General features: G+C 43.2%; 1 non-coding gene across 1 annotated transcript; it reads left to right on the forward strand.

Moving 5' to 3' along the window:
• Positions 1-15,566: 15,566 nt before the first annotated feature.
• Positions 15,567-15,639, forward strand: TRNAC-ACA (transfer RNA cysteine (anticodon ACA)). The gene has a single exon. It is a non-coding gene; the product is annotated as a tRNA-Cys (tRNA).
• The last annotated feature ends 757 nt before the right edge of the window (positions 15,640-16,396 follow it).

Here is a 16,396-nt window from a genome sequence, read left to right on the forward strand (position 1 = left end):
GGGGGAAGAGTGGACCCCTTTCACGAGTACCCGGGGCGGGTAGTGTAAGTGTTAGGTAGAGGGTATAGGTAAATTGTGGTTGGATATTGGCATCTGTGGTGCGGTTGCAGAATGGTGTTGTGAATGGGTGCATTAGTGTCGTGGAAATGGCTGGGCGTGTAGCCTGTTAGTGTGTGTAGTTGGTTGGGCACTCCACCACTGTGAGGATGTCGGCCAGGTGAGGCCGCAGGTGGGCTCTGGGAGCCGGTAGTTGTGAGTGGGTGCCTGAGGATCCCGGGTGTGGATCGGGCAGCCCAGTGCCAGAGAGGGCACCGAGTGGGGAGAGCACCAGAGGGCCTTCCCCAGGTAGTTAGGTTAGGGTGAGGAGCAGGTAAGCTCGGAGGCAACTGCAGTGGTGGAGGTGTGCAGGTGGGTAGACCCGCTGGGAGAGGTACACGTCACAGCCCAGAAATTGTACGAGGGCACCGGGAGATGAATCGGGGGAGTGAGACCCCAAATTGAAAAGCACCACAGTTTGGCCAATGGGAATTGGTTTTTAGAACCCATAGTGTAAGAGGGCCAATGGTTTGGCCGGAGAAAGACCCCGGGTAGTGTAAAGTTGTTAAAGTCATTTAGGAAATAGTTAGGATTGATGAACCTGTCGCACCATACGCAGCCACTTACCTGTGGTGATGATGATGACTCCACACCTGTGTTTTCTTTGTTCTGTGTTGCAGGAAGTAAGGATTGCTGTTGGATTTGTGAGACGCATCACGACGTGGATGAGACATTGGGGTGATTCCATCTCTCCCTCCCTAGGAGGGACTGATGATGAATTGGTAATGGCAAATTTTGATGTTCAGTTGGAGATGGCAACTTTTGATGAGAGTTGAAAATGGCAAATTTGATTGGTTAGGAGGGAGAGAAGACGAATTTGGTTTATGGGAGGAACGGGGAAGACAGTAGGGACGTTTGTTGATTAGTAAAATAGATGTTTATGGGTAGTGTTGTGTTGTGTGGATACAGTAAGGGGTAAGGGAGGGGCCATGTAGGTTACCTGGTTGGGGGGGGGGGGGGCGTACGATAGGAACGTACCTGTCTCACCTGGTTCCCATGTGCCCCCAGTGTGCATCATCTTATATTGCGTGCACTTTTGCGCCCTTACCACCTTACTCACTTGTCTTCTTCTTTTGTCTCCCACCTCCGAGGATCTGGCTTTGGGGTAGAGAGAGAGGAGAGAGAGGTGCTGGCTACGCAGTTGTGGGCCTGCACTTTCGCTGCTTGCTGCCTGGATCGATACACCATATGGACCGCAATGTTTGTGGCCACCCACAATGGGCCGCAGTTCTCTTGCGGCCAAGCACCACCCGTGGAAGAACCTATGGGTCAACGTGGCACCTATGCCAAACAGGTGAACCACTCTTAGTTGGCCCCTGACGGCCACAATACAGAAATGGACGCGGTTGGCGCCTTTCTAGATTTTTTTTAAAGAAGTAAGAAGGCCAAGTGCACCACATGAAGGCAAGACCAGCGGCAGAACATCGGCCGGCTGCGACACCACCGGGGATTTATAAACACTTTATTGGTGCACCGGATGGTGCTCACTGTGTGATGGGGTGGTGCTTTTGATGCTTGGAAGGGGTGATCTGCACATTATTAAAGGCCGTAGGCCACAGAGCACTCGTGGGTTGGTGTATCGATGCTGGCATGCGTGCTCTCTCTATGCATAACATCTGCATGTGTTCCTCCAGAAACAGGTCCTGGATCGTAGTGTAAATAGCAGCGTAGTCGTGTAAATAATGCTCCCTACCGGCTGTATGTTTAGTTTGCGAATTCTTTCCGGATTCGGTTATCCTGTGGGTGTGTTTCTGTGAGGAGAAGGGTGCAACGTCGCAGGGGGACATATTTACTCATTTGTGAATATCTGTAAAACTGTCGCACTCAGGGTAGAGTTAATAGTAGAGGGAACTACATCTGCGTGCCACACTAAAGTAGGTAAAAATTTATCGGGTCGGGACGCCCCGAGGGTAGAGAAGGGTGCAATGTTGCGAATATGGCATTTGGCCTCCATATCCGCTTGTAAATATTCCCCTATTTCCCCAATACTCCCCAACTATCCCCAATCCCCCATTCCCTAGTCCCATTGCCTGTAAATAACACTCTGTAGAACCGACCTTCCCCTTTTTCCCCCATTAAATGTCGTGCCCAGGTCCACCGCATCTCACGTAGACAACTTTCGGACATCTTGCTAGTTATTCTTAGTCTATGTCAGTTAAGGACTCGTTTCCATTAATTCTGACTCTTCGTTGCACCAGAATGTGATTATATGGCACCAGTAGTGAGTTTAGGACCTTCCCATACCTCCTCCCATCTTCTTCCCCAAACAACAACTACAACAACAACTACAACAACAACTACAACAACTACAACAACGGCGCGGCGTGCGGGGAGTGTGCGTCCTCACACCGGCGTGGTTAGCCGCCATTGCCCATGCGCTCCACGGGGTTACCACGAAGGGGCTGGCTGTCAGCTCCTCGTCAGGGGCGGAGCCAGTAACCCCCCCCCCCCCGCACCCAATAAGAAGGGCGGACCGATTCCATCTGGGGCGGAGCTAACTAGCCGAGGGCGTGTCACTCCCCGCCGGATATACGCGGCGACTTGCCGGACGTGACAAAAGATGCGCCCCCAGCTTGAGAAGACAATCACCACATCCGAGCGCTGCGACCTCCCCGCATCTCTAGACCGGACCGGGTCGATCCTGCCCTGAGCCCAGGTGCACCTGGAGCCATCGATTCTGCCTTTCCTTGCCATCAATCCCCGTGTGAGTCAGTTTTGTCCTGTTTATCTGTCGTCTGTCAGGGAATAAGATAAGTGTGTCTAAGTGCCTGTCTTTCTATGCTGTCCCTCTCATTCCTGTAATCTAACCTTCCGCCCTAATATAACCTCCTCCGGAGGTCTTGAGAACTGAACCCTTGGTGTCGTGTCATTTTAACCCAGCCGTTGTGTCCTTTTCCTTCATTGATTCAGCGTAGCGCGACTCGGCAACGTTCGAGTATAATCGGGTAACTTGTGCGGACACGGCGGCCATTCCGCTCGGCCCACCCTAACATCAAAGTCGTGTCTGTAACAATATTATGCGGTATTATTTGGTAAATGGAATGAAGTGAATAACCAGTTAATAAACCAGACCTTTTGTAAACCTGTGTCCGGTCATTGGAGTCCTGTGAGTCTCTCAGCTACAAATTCCCCTACAATTTGGAGGCACCGCTGACATCAATTGTACGAACAAGTCTTTAAAAAAAAGGTGAGTGTGTCTTGTTTTGTCCAATATGATGACGAACTTGGAAATAGTTTTGTACATACATGGGGAAGGAGGTGGTTCTGGGGGGTTCCGTGCGCACCGATGCCGCGATAGGTGGCGTGAGCCATCACGAATGGAACTTCGATAAACGACTGTAGCAATTTATTCGTGTTTTTTTTTCTAAATGATTTCTGTAAATACGTATTTTTGCGCTGGTCATTAAGGGTCTTACTGTGACCTGGGAGCAAACGGAGCAAGCGTGCACCTTGCGACCATTTGCTTCCAGGACGTGTAAGGCCGGTACACTCGTTTACCCACCCGTACACGTATAAAGTACTTCTTTTTTTTGCACTTGTTCAAAGCACTCGACTTGCTCGTCGAGCGAGCAACTTGCTCGGCGCTCGGCGAGCGACAGGGAACCGGGAAAGGGAATTATATTTATATATATATATTTTTACCTCATTCCAATTTATGGTATTGCGACAAAAAAGGCTTATATCTTTGGAACGACTGGTCGGATTTAGACAAATTAAAACTCGTTCGATCAACAAATAAATTCATGACAGACAATCCCACCTCATGCCGGTCCAGAATTACTGTGAAAGATGGCGATTGGATAAAAATTGCATACCAACACTACCTCACTGTCCCTCATTGTCCCTCATGTCCATTCCGGCACCCTGTCTCTTGCTCCCGCTCTTTTTCCCTCCCTTTACTTCCTATTGGCGGACGTTTTGCGAGAAGCAAAGCGTTTTGCAGGACGCTTCCAGGAAACGGAACCAGTGCTGTTGTTTTTTTTTTGACGAAATTTGCCAGATAAATTGCATGGGTGACACGGAACCAGTGCTGTTGTTTTTTTTTTGACGAAATTTGCCAGATAAATAGCATGGGTGACACGGAACCAGTGCTGTTGTTTTTTTAACGAAAAATAATTCTGTATTATTTAGTTAACCAGTTTGTGTGAAACCTCAACCTAAATATAAAAATTGATCTGCTTGGTGTTAGTTTAAGGGCTGTTCCAAATTTATCCTGATTATGAGAGATAATTACAGGAAATGTGTACTGTTCTTGTTTGGTGATTATGAGACAAAAACAGCAGAGTGGGAATCGGCAGACAATGGAACAGCTAGCGACGAGTGTTTGTGAGTAACAACCACCCTCTGGTCGAGGCTCATAGAAGGGGTGATGCTTACTGATTCGGCACGCTTACAATAGGTGTTAATGGTGGGATGTCAGAGGTTTTGGTGTGGTTTAATGTTCACACTGTTTTGGAAAATAATGCTCGAAGCAACATGATCCTAAAAAAAGAACCCAGCCCTACATCGAAAGATCAGGAAGGGAAGGAATGGAAAATTTGTCAAGGTTTGAAATTAATCGGACAAGTGGGTCCCAAGGTATGGTCACCGTACTCGCAAACCGTTCGCTTTGGCTCTGCGAATGGACCAAACCATTTCATGTAAATAGAGGGGGGGGGGGGGGGGTTCTGTGGTCGTTCGTTTTGGCTTTGCGAATGGACCAAACCATTGCATGTAAATAGAAGGGGGGTTCTGTGGTCGTTACTGCCACGTGGTTTCAAAGTTTTTTGTTGTTGTTGTTTGCACGCATGTTTTTTTTTGCAAGCACGTACGGGCAAGCACGTACGTGCGGGCACGCCCTAGTATATATAAATTGAGGTAATATTAAGTTATGGAATTAATTGCTTTCAACAATGCAAAGGGTGACAAGATATGGGATTTTAATTGGATTTTAAAGGAAAATATTGATTTATTGATTAATTACAACGTTTTACTTTCGTTGTTGCAACGTTTTGCTCCAACGTTTTGCGAACATTTAAATGTTGGGTTTTGCTGACGTTTCCACAACGTCGCCACAACGTTTCACTTTCGTTGTTGCAACGTTTTGCTCCAACGTTTTGTGAACATTTAAATGTTGGGTTTTGCTAACGTTTCCACAACGTCGCTACAACGTTTTACTTTCGTTGTTGCAACGTTTTGCTCCAACGTTTTGCGAACATTTAAATGTTGGGTTTTGCTGACGTTTCCACAACGTCGCCACAACGTTTCACTTTCGTTGTTGCAACGTTTTGCTCCAACGTTTTGTGAACATTTAAATGTTGGGTTTTGCTAACGTTTCCACAACGTCGCTACAACGTTTTACTTTCGTTGTTGCAACGTTTTGCTCCAACGTTTTGGGAACATTCAAATGTTGGGTTGTGCTAACGTTTCCACAACGTCGCCACAACGTTTCACTTTCGTTGTTGCAACGTTTTGCTCCAACGTTTTGGGAACATTCAAATGTTGGGTTTTGCTGACGTTTCCACAACGTCGCTACAACGTTTTACTTTCGTTGTTGCAACGTTTTGCTCCAACGTTTTGGGGACACTCAAATGTTAAATAAACCGGATAAGAATTCACGAGTTATTTAATTATGAGCGATTATAGAAGTACTTATTTAATTAATTACATTTCTTATTAAATTACAGTAATTACATTACAGTAATTACCTGAGGTAATTACAGTAATTACAGTTCTGGTAATTACAGTAATTACAGTAATCATTACAGTAATTGCAGTAATCTTATTACAGTAATTACATTACATTAACTCAGGCACCTTTTGAGTAAGGAAGCTGATATTTGGACATGACACTGACCAAGTGATGTGGCTGTCAAGGAAAATATTGATTTATTGATTAATCATTTAATAAATTAACTCGTTGATTTATAAATGACTTATTTAATTAAAAGTCCTCAGAGATACATCTTCGGATGAAATACTTACAGATTGGTTATGCTATGAGCCAATTGATTAAGGAAAATATTTTGTGATGGCCATATTGGCAATTTCGTGGCCATATTCGTGGCAACTCAGTTAGTGCCACTGCACCTTTAAAATGCATCCCTGCGTTCATTTTTTCGATCGATTGAGTTGAAATTTTGAACACTCGGATCTGGACTGTCGTTGTTAACGACTCTAGCACGCACTCGTCCAATCAGGATGGAGCGGTATGGTCCCCGGATTATCACTGCCCGCAGTTTTAATTAGTTTTACTTTTTATCTTGGTCATATAATTTTGAAGACATGCATGTCATGATAGAGGAAATGTTTGTTCTGTTAAACGGAATAAATGTTGTTTATTTGTGTGGGTGTGTATTTTTGTGTATTTTGGACATATTTTCACGACTAATTCCAGTTATCGTCCTGCAAAATGTCTGCTCGTTCTTTTTCCTTTGAGTCGTAAATTCCTGTTGAACTCTCATTAAAATGCGGAATTAAGTATGCTGTGTGATGATGGAGATCCTTGATGACGAATCAGGAATAGTGAATGAGCAAACAAATATCACGGATGGTACACCGGATAGGGAAAATGTAGATGAAACCCCTTTTGCTCAGGTGCTGTGTAGCGCTGCACAAAGATCCATATGAGCGGGGCCTGGGTGCTGTGTAATTAGTACACAAAGAGCCAATTACTAGGGTGCTGAATAAACACAAAGATCCATTTTTGGAGCTGGTTCTCCCGGTGCTGTGATTTATTCAAAGAACCAAAATCTTGTAAGAATTAAGATATGATTTGTCGACATTATAAATACTTTAATATATGTAACGATTTTTGTAACGATCATCCTGCAAAAGGTCTGCTCGTTCTTTTTCCTTTGAGTCGTAAATTCCTGTTGAATTCTCATTAAAATGCGGAATTAAGTACGCTGTGTGATGATGGAGATCCTTGATGACGAATCAGGAATAGTGAATGAGCAAACAAAATAACGAATGCTGCGGCTAGAGCAGTGGAAGCGATTTTTGAATTGTTCAATGATTATTCGATATTGTTATGACTTATTGTCAATAGGTATACTAAGTGGCCATGAGGTATCCTGTTGCTATGTACAGTTTTATTCTATTGTTGATTATACCACATAGCTGTGGTGATAAAGGAAATGTTCGTTTAAATAGATGATTATGATAGGACCATGACTATAAAATCATGATGATTATTATGAATGATATCATAGGGTTCAAATGCAGAATGCTGCATGAACTTGGGAAAGAACTTTCAAGCCCTATGGGATAAATTGGGTATTACAAGCGATGGAGTTTCAAAATTTAGCATGATTGAAGGAATTTGACAGTCCCATTTCAGGAGTTTTACGAAATTTATATTGTCAAGAGATTTTGGGTACTATTAAAAGAAAAATGATGAGATATTTTTCCCAAAGAACTTTAATATCTGCCATCCATTTTGGCTGTCTCACGAATGAAGGATGAGTTGCCTTTAGTGGTTGCAAAGAAAATTTGTGGAGACCAGGCAAAATGGGGAAATATGTCAGATATGACCCTAGGACAGGACGGTGATTCATCAATTAACATGAGGTACGAACCAGAGGTGACGTCAATGGATGGACCTGTCCTGACATCATTGGGGAAAGGGCTTATGCAAGGAGTCATCCAAAATGATTAATTTGATTTATTGATGAATATTGATGAATTAATTGAAATTGAATAATTGATTGAATTGTTAATTGATTGAATCTAATTGATTGAATTTAATTGAATAAATTTAACTGAATAAATTGAATTGAATATATTGATTGTTTGATTGATGAAAATGCGGTCTCAAGAAAGAAGCTTTGATATCTTTGCGAGATATTAACAATGTGGAGACAACCTGGGAAAATTGAGCAAGGTGGTGAGTTTATATACAGATATATATGTGCGGTTACCATTGTGTGATTTCCCCGTCAACAGAGCGGACACCTGAGGATTCACCCATTTCATACTGACCCTCCGGCTCATCTGCAAATACTGATCTGTGAGATTGGATTGTGCAAAAGCCACGGCTGAGGGAGATTCTCTGGAAATCACCGTGTGAACAGGTGGAGAGACCCTTCCTGGAGGTACGAGTGAAGCTTTAGAGGAACAAACTACAACACATCCAACGCTACTTTGATAAAAGGCAGAATGGGAAATGGAGCCTGCAAGAATACACAAGGACAACCAGAGATTCCACAAAAAGGTACTTGTACACATCATATGTACGACCGTTATGGTGCAGAAGCTATAAGGCAGGTCGAGAATTGGTATTTGTGGACAAAGGGACATGATGAGGAGTTTCCAAGAGATGGTACATTTGAGCGAAGTCGATTGGAAAGATTGGAACAAAGATTGAAAGCCAGGAAGAGACAGAATCTAACGGTAGACTGGCTTGCATTCCATCTTTGGGATGGTGAATCCAGACAACGGGAACAGCAAGAACGGATAACGGATCTAGAACTAAAAATAAAAAGGATACAGGATACAGTGGAGGAGACAAATGCACAACTGCCCTCGAAATTAGGAATGAAAGTGACGGTTGTCCCATCTGATTTCCAGTTGTCTCCCCAAAAAGGACGGTACAGATAATTTTTTCGTGTTTCAGGAGACAACGAGAGATTGCAGTGGCAACTCAGGGATGTAGAGATGCAGCCCAGCAATACAAATGCACAGGTGGACAGAGCAGGTAATGACAGAAGCCGGTGCTTCAACTGTGGAGAGATGGGACACTGGATAAGGAGATGCCCATATCTGAGCAGAAGACAATTTCGACAGGGAAACCAAGGACAAAGAAACCAAGGACAAAGAAACCAAGATCAAGGGTACCAGTGCTGACCGATACCTCAGACAATGATTATGCCTTCATTGCGACAAATCCCAAATGACGATTGGCCTCAACAAATTAGATTACTGGACAAACATGAATAACTGTCGATGATTCTTGGGTCTGAAAAGTTTTCGGAGCAAGAATTATTCATTTTTTCTTTTGCTTGTAAGCAAATTGATAATTAATTGATCAAATGCCGAAATTGGATCTTTTATGTTGGGCACACAATTTTAAATTTACAAAGTTGGAACAATTGCTTTGCAAATTTTAAACCAAGTGACAAGGGTCACGTGATGATCAGGTGGGAATTTCGGACTATTGTTCCACAGGATTGAAAAGTCAGTGGTCGACTGACATGTAAATGGGTGCGTAGTCAAATTTGGATAAATTATTGTGGGAACTGAAAGGGTAATTTCAATGTGACATCATAGGGGTTTTCTAAGAATAAGCTTTTGGTCCATTTGTGTATTAGCATTTCTAAAATTGAAGGACAAATTTTATGAAATTGAAATAAAATTGACACCCATCTTGATCTGTAAATAATAGTTCCAACGCAAACAAATACGCATAATGCATGTGTGTGTGTATTTTTGTGTGTCAATGTTAGTGTTTTTTATTGTTTTGTGTATCAATCTTACAAGATTGTTGACACCGACAGTGTGCCTGTCTGGAAATGGATAGTTTTATGTGGATGGGATTGAATATGCAGAGAATCCGTAAAAATAAAATAGAAATAAAATTTGATTATGAACATTATCTCTTTTGTCAAGGGAGATGGAATATAAAGATTTGATGTGCTGGGTTATGAGCAGCCATTAATTAAATAGTAAAATTGTGAGTAATTTGGGGATTCCATTTTTGATAGAATTTATATGAGAATAATAGCTATTTATGGATATGAGCTTCATAAAAAGAAATGAGGGAGTACAAAATTATCCAAATTTGGGAGAGGTCTTACACTGACTTCCCAGAATACTCTGCTCATGGATTTATATATATATATATATAAACTTGAATTTTATCAGCATATAAATTGTGCTGCATGTATGGATGTGTATTAGGCATAGATGATATGGGAAAATAGTAAAGAAAATCTTGCTGATTTGAACAATTGTGAGTTTTAAAACGGAATGCATTGTGCATCTTAAACCAAGGGGCAGACATGAACGCGCTGTTACGTTATTTATACTCAGAACGCGCTGTTACGTGTACCTGCAACATATTTGTTAATCTCGCACACCTATATTGGCATACTGGTGTCAGTAGTACTCACTGGGTGCATAGAAATGGATGAGCAACAGTTAAGGGGGTGTAAAAAAAACACTTACTTGGATATTTTCTACAAAAGTAGGGGTTTCAATAAGTGGTACCATACACATGGGATTCATCAAATTAAGTTTTGGAGTTCAAACAAAGTCACTGGTTAACAGATGGGAATGGATAGTAAATAAATTCTTCGATGCTGGGTAAATGAAGTGAGATATTACAAAGACTTATTAGAGCTATTGTTCTTCCTTGCAGCAGTGGGAGAAAATTTAGATCCAACATAATGAATCTATAAATGAATGTGATAGGGATAATATCCTCAATTTGTACTAATTATTTGATTGTGGGTAAAGGAATTAATTAATCGTAGTGGATTGTTAACAAGCAGCCTGAAATGTCCTGAGAGTGTGCATCCATGTAATCAGAAATCCCAGATTTGTTTTTACAAACAACATTTTGGTAGAGATCTTATGTGGACGAATACTTGCTTGGTAGATAAAAACGGTACTGCATGTTGGCAGCCACTTCAGTGGCCATTTAGGCCGAACAAATAGGGAAAAACTGTAATTGAATATGTAATTTACAGATGAGTATTTGGGAAGTAAAAAGGGAATTTATTGATTTGGGAGACATTTTTCGAAGGTTTATTAAAGTGTTGCAATATGACAGTTGGCAAGGAAAATTATTGGATGGGAAAATTAGATCTGTTTATAAAATGAGTTTTGTTGACCCATTGAAGTTAATTCTTTGAATTGTTGTTTAATTAGCATGTTGAGTTCAAATTGGAAATAGTTTGGTAGAGCTTTGGTTAAAACCTTTGGTTGCAGTGTTTTGGAACAAATTGATAAACCGTAGGAGGTTGATAAGAATAGAAACAAATATGGACCTAAAATAGAAAGATTGTTATGATGATATGAATAAATACTGAGATTAAAAGATTAAATCAAGTGATGTTGCAAATGAAACAGTAGAATTAAGATAATGGCATAACGACAATGTTATGAGTTGTGTCAATTACAATATCAGTGAACTCATATCACCACGAGTGACACACTGTTAGGAGAAAAAAAAAAAAAGAGGGAAAAGAAAAAGTGGAGAGGAATTATGGTAATAATACATTATATTTAATTTGTTGGTTTGAAAAAAATTGTTGTTGGGAATTAGGTACTCCCGTTTGTGATTGTAATCATATACAATGCTATTCTTAGTTTAGTAATAAAATACATACCTGATTGAATATTATTTGTGTGACGCATATAAATGAATATAACTTTTTGTGTTAAGGAAAAATAACAAATTGTTGAATGTGAAACTGTCGGAAGATATACATGATTATGCTGATTTCATGGTAAGATGCACCCTATCTGATTCAGTGTGTGCGGAAAGCAGATTCAGATGTGACTGAGCATAAGGATAAGACGAGATCACATTTTGGAGGGATTGCTAACGGAATTGGGAAGAAGTTCGAGAAAGAAAATTTGTGGCTAAAAAATGAAGTTAATCGTGGCATACACCCTCTTTCTCAAAGAATGATGAAGACATTCTCCCGTGTAACTTGGAGATGAATGCTTACCTTCACCAAGGAAATTTATGTGACCATTTGCCTGCATCACACTGCAACATATGAAAGAAAGGCGATCACTTACTCTTGTTCGAAGGCTTCGAACATTCACCACATCAGAAGTTGCAGGACAACGACATTTTACCGGCAACCTCTGTGAAATGCGGGGACATATGTTATTACTTCACCAACGTCCGGGGAACCAGCATGGAGCTGCAAAAAACGGCTGTGCCCTTGTCACAACAGCTGTGCACGATTCTGCTGGTTGCTCCTGGTAAGGACCATGAATGACCTGAACACCATGGTCCCAACATCATTGTGGATGCATCCGGCATCCCTGTTCCACATCTTGCTGGCCAATCAACGTCACACCAATACTTGCTGCCCACTCACAATGAGGGTGGAGGCAAGTCGACTACAACTGGGTGAAGGCCGTGTTCAGGAATTACTATGGTTTACAGCAAAAAGTGGCAAGAATGCTACAAGGAGAGCAGGGTCAGTCTATGACTCCGCAATGTTACCACAACAGCGAAATCCTACACGAAGTAGTGCAGGAGCTATGAAGACATTAGGAGAAAATGTTTCATACCAGGATTCAAACACAAGTGATCAGCCCTTCCTTTCAAACAAAGTCAACATTTGTGTGGAGGCAAACGTTTTTTACCAGATGGTGCAGATGCTTTACAAAACTTGAAAATGAAGTGAAATTGTTGTATCTTGGTGATGGTGAAGTGTTGTTTTGAAAATATATTTGTGATGCAAATGCAATAGATTGAACGATATGGAAGGAGTCAATGACCAACGAAATGTTTTGTGATTCTTGCAGGATGACGGTGTATGCCCAAGGGAATTTGATTACCAAAGTGATTGATTATTTACTTATACTTGTAATGATGTTTACTTGTAGTGATTGATTAATTATTTACTTATACTTGTAATGATGTTTACTTGTAGTGATTGATTGTTTACTTATATTGATGTTTAGATTAATGGTTAATATAAACAAAAAACACAAAGATGAGGGAATTGTGGAAGTGTAACTCAGTGTAACTTATTAATTGGCACTGGTAACTTATTAATTAACCTGGTAACAAAGCAGATACATTTTACATGCAAACTCTGTGAAAGACGAGTTTGTAAATGAGTCAGGAATGCGCCCGAACATGATAAATCTCTTGTCCACCTGGTCACAGCCCCTGGCTGAAGCACCCCCCCTATCGTTTGGTAAACGGAACTCACAACAGGAGGGGAGCGAGCTGATACCAGGAGTTGGTACATGCATGACCTCGGGGCATTAGCGGAGAGGGGATTAAGTCCAGTTTGTCCATATAAACGAGAGCAAATGTGGAGTCGACAGAACCTGCTACCAGAAGCTCTGACCAACGGGAGTGGCAGAGGAACATCAGCCGAACGAGAAGGACCATGCGAAAAGAGTTAACCTGATCCATTATATTATGCGGTATTATTTGGTAAATGGAATGAAGTGAATAACCAGTTAATAAACCAGACCTTTTGTAAACCTGTGTCCGGTCATTGGAGTCCTGTGAGTCTCTCAGCTACAAATTCCCCTACACGACCCTCGCGTCAAGGATTTGGCAACAGATTACGTCATCTTCCCGTTCCAAACCTGCTTTTTTAGTTCTACTTCCTTGAGGAACAGAGAAACCCAAGGTATCACCGCCATCGGAACGAGGGTCAAGCTGGGCTCAAGTCTTTCACGAACCTGCTGGCCAGGCCCAACGTTCAAATATGGTTGGAGGAGGAATTTGTCATTTTATCCGGCTGCCTGCGAAAGCTCGCCCATGCTTCCTGAAGTACACTGGGATCTGCAACGTCGACCAACGAAGACTGGCAGACCGTCAGTGAAAAGGCACTGTCATGTGAAGTCCAGCAGGGTTCAGATAGAGGTCATGTGAAGTCCAGCAGGGTTCAGATAGAGGTCATGTGAAGTCCAGCAGGGTTCAGAAAGATGTCGTAGGAGGTCAAGCAGGGTTCAGAAAGAGGTCAGAGGAGGTTCAGCAGGGTTCAGAAAGAGGTCATAGGAGGTCCAGCAGGGTACAGAAAGAGGTCGCAGTAGGTCCAGCAGGGTTCAGAAAGAGGTAATGTGAAGTCCAGCAGGGTTCAGATAGAGGTCATGTGAAGTCCAGCAGGGTTCAGATAGAGGTCGTGTGAAGTCCAGCAGGGTTCAGATAGAGGTCATGTGAAGTTCAGCAGGGTTCAGAAAGAGGTCATGTGAAGTCCAGCAGGGTTCAGAAAAGTTGGTGCATTCATTTGTGTTCAGCTGCAATTCCGAGTACTTGTCAGAGGCGTTTGTGCGCGTGGCTCAGGAACGTGCACGTCTGCGACAACTGGAGACCCCTTACGTTGATCACTCATTATTGCAGCACTAAAACATATCAGTAGGAGTGATAGCTAGTAGTCACATGGGCCAGTGGCGCAATGGATAACGCGTCTGACAACGAATCAGAAGATTGTAGGTTCAACTCCTACCTGGCTCAAAACTGATTTTGACATCACTTTTAGCAATATTTAATGAAGTCGCGTGGTCGCTTTGCTTCTTCAACATATTTTCCTGAAGTCGAATTCATTGGAGTGGTAGTCCACCCCTTGGTGACGATTGAGTAGCCTTGGTCACCTCTTTAAAATACAGTCGCGACCCTCGCGTCAAGGATTTGGCAACAGATTACATCATCTTCCCGTTCCAAACCTGCTTTTTTAGTTCTACTTCCTTGAGGAACAGAGAAACCCAAGGTATCACCGCCATCGGAACGAGGGTCAAGCTGGGCTCAAGTCTTTCACGAACCTGCTGGCCAGGCCCAACGTTCAAATATGGTTGGAGGAGGAATTTGTCATTTGTTCCGGCTGCCTGCGAAAGCTCGCCCATGCTTCCTGAAGTACACTGGGATCTGCAACGTCGACCAACGAAGACTGGCAGACCGTCAGTGAAAAGGCACGGTCATGTGAAGTCCAGCAGGGTTCAGAAAGATGTCGTAGGAGGTCAAGCAGGGTTCAGAAAGAGGTCAGAGGAGGTTCAGCAGGGTTCAGAAAGAGGTCATAGGAGGTCCAGCAGGGTACAGAAAGAGGTCGCAGTAGGTCCAGCAGGGTTCAGAAAGAGGTCATGTGAAGTCCAGCAGGGTTCAGATAGAGGTCATGTGAAGTCCAGCAGGGTTCAGAAAGATGTCGTAGGAGGTCAATCAGGGTTCAGAAAGAGGTCAGAGGAGGTTCAGCAGGGTTCAGAAAGAGGTCATAGGAGGTCCAGCAGGGTACAGAAAGAGGTCGCAGTAGGTCCAGCAGGGTTCAGAAAGAGGTCATGTGAAGTCCAGCAGCGTTCAGATAGAGGTCATGTGAAGTCCAGCAGGGTTCAGATAGAGGTCATGTGAAGTCCAGCAGGGTTCAGAAAGATGTCGTAGGAGGTCAATCAGGGTTCAGAAAGAGGTCAGAGGAGGTTCAGCAGGGTTCAGAAAGAGGTCATAGGAGGTCCAGCAGGGTACAGAAAGAGGTCGCAGTAGGTCCAGCAGGGTTCAGAAAGAGGTCATGTGAAGTCCAGCAGGGTTCAGATAGAGGTCATGTGAAGTCCAGCAGGGTTCAGAAAGGAGTCATGTGAAGTCCAGCAGGGTTCAGATATATGTCATGTGAAGTCCAGCAGGGTTCAGAAAAGTTGGTGCATTCATTTGTGTTCAGCTGCAATTCCGAGTACTTGTCAGAGGCCTTTGTGCGCGTAGCTCAGGAACGTGCACGTCTGCGACAACCGGAGACCCCTTACGTTGATCACTCATTATTGCAGCACTAAAACATATCAGTAGGAGTGATAGCTAGTAGTCACATGTGCCAGTGGCGCAATGGATAACGCGTCTGACTACAACTCAGAAGATTGTAGGTTCGACTCCTACCTGGCTCAAAACTGATTTTGACTTCACTTTTAGCAATATTTAATGAAGTCGCGTGGTCGCTTTGCTTCTTCAACATATTTTCCTGAAGTCGAATTCATTGGAGTGGTAGTCCACCCCTTGGTGACGATTGAATAACCTTGGTCACCTCTTTAAAATACAGTCGCGACCCTCGCGTCAAGGATTTGGCAACAGATTACGTCATCTTCCCGTTCCAAACCTGCTTTTTTAGTTCTACTTCCTTGAGGAACAGAGAAACCCAAGGTATCACCGCCATCGGAACGAGGGTCAAGTTGGGCTCAAGTCTTTCACGAACCTGCTGGCCAGGCCCAACGTTCAAATATGGTTGGAGGAGGAATTTGTCATTTGTTCCGGCTGCCTGCGAAAGCTCGCCCATGCTTCCTGAAGTACACTGGGATCTGCAACGTCGACCAACGAAGACTGGCAGACCGTCAGTGAAGAGGCACGGTCATGTGAAGTCCAGCAGGGTTCAGAAAGATGTCGTAGGAGGTCAAGCAGGGTTCAGAAAGAGGTCAGAGGAGGTTCAGCAGGGTTCAGAAAGAGGTCATAGGAGGTCCAGCAGGGTACAGAAAGAGGTCGCAGTAGGTCCAGCAGGGTTCAGAAAGAGGTCATGTGAAGTCCAGCAGCGTTCAGATAGAGGTCATGTGAAGTCCAGCAGGGTTCAGATAGAGGTCATGTGAAGTCCAGCAGGGTTCAGAAAGATGTCGTAGGAGGTCAATCAGGGTTCAGAAAGAGGTCAGAGGAGGT

This window comes from Myxine glutinosa, chromosome 9, assembly GCF_964187855.1.
Source record: "Myxine glutinosa chromosome 9, kmMyxGlut1.1, whole genome shotgun sequence".
Taxonomy (NCBI): domain Eukaryota; kingdom Metazoa; phylum Chordata; class Myxini; order Myxiniformes; family Myxinidae; genus Myxine; species Myxine glutinosa.